Raw genomic sequence first — 3,940 nt, 5'->3', positions numbered from 1 at the left:
GTTCAGCCTGGAGAAGAGAAGGCTCTGGGGAGACCTTATTGCGACCTTCCAGCACCTAAAGGGGCTCCAGGAGAGCTGGGGAAGGACTCTTTACGAGGGCATGGAGTGACAGGACCAGGGGAATGGCTTCAAACTGGAAGAAGGGAGATTCAGATTAGATATTAGGAAGGAATTTTTCACTCTGAGGGTGGTGAGCCCCTGACCCAGGTTGCCCAGAGAAGCTGTGGCTGCCCCATCCCTGGAGGTGTTCAAGGCCAGGTTGGACAGGGCTTGGAGCAACCTGGGCTGATGGTAGGTGTCCCTGCCCAGGGCAGGGGGGTGGAACGAGATGATCTTTAAGGTCCCTTCCAACCCAAACAATTCTATGATGATTCTGTGAGAGCCCGACATCCTGAGCTCCCCAGTGTCCAGAGACACCCAGCAGCCTCTGCCAGATGGCTCTGGCTTGTGATGGGGCAAAGGCATGTGGCATGGAGGGACCCGTCCTGTTCACAGAGGGTCAGTGGCGCCAGCTGTGACAGGGAGCAGAGGCAGCACTGGAGGTTTCAGCTTGGGAAAGCTGCAACACTGAAATGGGCTGATAAAGGCAGTAGTTAAAAGGAAAAAAACAAACGAGAGAAGACTACAAAATGCCAAGTAGTGTGTGGTCTGGGAAACCCAGCAGGGCAGGGCCACGCTGGAGGCTGGACCTGCTCTTTGGGCTTGAAGCAACCATTTTCATGGAAAGCATCATTAACGCCGTGTTTTTCTCTGCTGCTCCAGAGCTGCTTCCAAGCCCAAGAGCCCCGGTACTGCCAGGAGCCCGCCCGTAACAACCCACACCTCTTGGGACCGCACCAGCAGCCCTGGCTGACAGGACACCGCAGGAGGTGGAGGGGCAGCCTCCAATTTCATCCTGCAGCCTCTCCTCTGGCTGGTGGTGAGGTCTGTGCCGGCCTCAGGGCTGCTAGTGTGCTCACTCCCATAGACGCTGCCCCACGTATCCCAACCGAGCCATCTCGGCCGCTGGCTGCTAGTGGCCCTGCAATATCCAAGTCACTGCAGGGCGATAATGTGTCCAGGAGACATCTCCTTCCTTTGCTTTCTTGTGGACAACATGGACAAGGAGAAGGAGGCAAGACAGCAGCATGGGGTGTGAAGCAGCAGCGCCCAAGTGTGGGGCAGAAAAGGCTCCCCAGGTTTGGGAGCACTGAGGGAGGACAAGGGGTTGATTTGTGTGTGCCAACACACTGGAGGGTTGTCCTGCCCGTGGCTCACTTGCATTTGGAGAGAAGGAAGCCAGGAGGTCTTTAGCCAGGAGGTCTTTAATGGCAACCTAACATCTATGCCCAGCTCCACCAGGAGAAATCCTGCAATCAACTGGGAATCTCCTAGCAGAGAAAGGAGCAAAACCAGTTCAGGAGGATCGAGCCAGACTGGGCAGTGAGGGCAGTGACCTGCAAATGCAACTCAGGGAGAACAACTTCAAAGCCAGGCGGAGGTGGGACACCAGCTTTCCCTGCATCTGCAACAGGCTCCAGGCTGAGGAGGTGGCTGGAGGGGGGCTCTGCAAACTGCCATTGTTTGCCCTATTCCACGGGGACGGACAATTTCTGCAGAGCGTTACCTGAGCCGACGCAATTCCAGCCTGATGGCTTTGTTTCCCTGGGCCATACCTGCCAAGCGGGGCGGACACCTGCTTTCAGCTTGGGAAAGAAAATCAAGGTGTCGCCTTCGCTGCCGAAAGAAAATCCCACCGACCTTCCCAACGAGCTGCCCCGTGACCAAACACATAATATCTCCGTGACGGGAGGCATGACAAACGCTCAAGGAGAGGGATGTGCGGTGGGAAGATGCCCAGAGCAGCGCAGGGGACCAGGGATGAGGTTTGCCGTGGGAGAGGGGCAACAACGGAGCTGCTCCGGCCGAGGGAGAGCTGAGCGAGGTCAGGGTGGGAGGGAGGGTTTCCCAGCGCCGAAACGTTGCGTTGGGATGTTTTTTTCTCCACAAAGCTTTCTGCTTCCAAACAACCAGCGCTTTCTGTTCAGCGGCTGACCTCAGTGGGAAGAAAAATTGCTGCACAAAAGGGACAGGGAGGCCGACGCCAGAAGCATAAACTCGGCGCTGGTCCCACGAGCAGTTCTGGGTGGGTCCAGACAAAGCGTTTTTCAGAGCTTTTGTTAAACACAGTGAAATAAAAAGCCCTCAAAAATCTGATTTTTTTTTTTTTTGAGAACTCTGAAGCACGCTTGGATTCGGACCCCCCTGTGCCAGCACCCTCCCAGTTTTCTGGTTTGGCCCCTACACCAAAAGCATCCATACCTGCCCCGTTATTTTGTCTTCTAGACGTCCTTTTGCTCATTCACATTAATAGAAAAACATCACCCCAATTAATAAACCCTGCAAGAGCCACTGAAATCCTGAGTGCCTCATCAACACTCGGAGCACTAGTCTGGTTTTATTCCTCTTTCTGCATTATTGCCTCCTTAATTTGGCTGTGGAGACTGTAGAGAAGGTCTGAAGGACCCCAACGGATCTTAATTACATTAAAAAGAAATGTGCTGCCCAGGGGAGCAATTGCATTTTGGTGACTACTGGTGGACCTTCCTAATAAGACCTTCTCCAGAAGGAGATGTTCCTAGAAGATGCTTCATGATTTTGACCCATGAGTAGTCAGTTTGGGGTGAATTGCCATGTTTTGCTCTCCAGGGGAGGCCACCATGGAACACATCGGTGGTGGAGAGACCCAGGATGTGGTGGCTGTGAGGAGGTTTCTCATCACAACAGCTGACAAAATGAGGCCATGGTTTGGCAAACTGCACACTCAAAATGTCTCAAAGAGAGTTTTGGACTAGCTAAAAAGTCCTATTTCTGCATGTTCTCAATAAAAATTTGTCTGTCTTTTTTTTTTCTCTAAGGCGGGGCAATTATTTCACTCCAACGCTTCACTACATTAATTAAAATATGCTTAAGAAGAGAAAGGAGAGAAGGTGAAACCTGCACCCAAATTTTCCACAGTATTGGGCCTGTGCCAGAATACATTTGAGCTAAGCCACCCCTGAGATTTGCTTCCCAGTCCCAGGCTGGGATTTTTCTGAGGAATGCATGGGCAAGGTAACCCAGCCTGGGAAGACCGATGGGATTCAGGGGTGGCTGCAGGATCAACCCGTCAGCTCATCTGGAGGCTTCTGTTTGGGGCCTTCAGCTTCTGGTTTGGGGGTTCAGCTGCATCATCCGTCATTTGGGATGCTTCAGTGAGCATCCCTCACCGGAGCCCAGTGCTTGGCATGGCTGAGGTCTCTGACTTCCTTCCAAACACTTCTTTGGAGCCCCAAAATTGGCACCTAACAGGGTCACTGCTCACACTGGAAGGTCCATACATGGCAGATGGAGATACACTTGTGCGTTTTCCAAGAAGATGCCAGTTAGGTGCTTTTCTGTTCCCTGGGTGCTTTGGGAGCCCAGCCTGAAATGTGTGTTGCTGCACCCAGGGCTGGTCATCTCCGATTCTCCCTGGTTGCCACCATGCAACCACACTTCATTACTTCATTCATTTAATTTCTGATGTTTTGCATGACCCTGTGAAGGTATAAATCACTGCATCCCTCAGTAGATATCGATGCTTGAAGGAGTTAAAAATGGCTGTAGAGCACTCTAAGTCTCTTTAATGGCCAGAAAGACAGGAAAGCGTTGGTAGCCTTGGGTGCTGTTCTGCACCGATGAACCAGTGCGCTGCTCCAGCAAGAGAAGATTTCATTATGGTCTCCCCTAACCAACTGTTTCCCAGGAGCCGGCTGCGTTGCCTCGGAACCTGATGGTAAAATACAGGATATGTCGTCCAGGCAAAATTCACAGGCAAAATGCTTCATGTTCACAAAACACCAAGAGGCAACTGCGCCTTGGGTGAGGCAAGAGGGAGAAGGTGAAGCCCCTGCACCCACCAGGGCTGCCCCAAGCCACC

The sequence above is a fragment of the Charadrius vociferus genome, unplaced genomic scaffold (genome assembly GCF_000708025.1).
Source record: "Charadrius vociferus isolate BGI_N301 unplaced genomic scaffold, ASM70802v2 scaffold49, whole genome shotgun sequence".
NCBI classification, from domain to species: Eukaryota; Metazoa; Chordata; class Aves; order Charadriiformes; family Charadriidae; genus Charadrius; species Charadrius vociferus.
Note: the sequence above shows the minus strand (reverse complement) of the source record.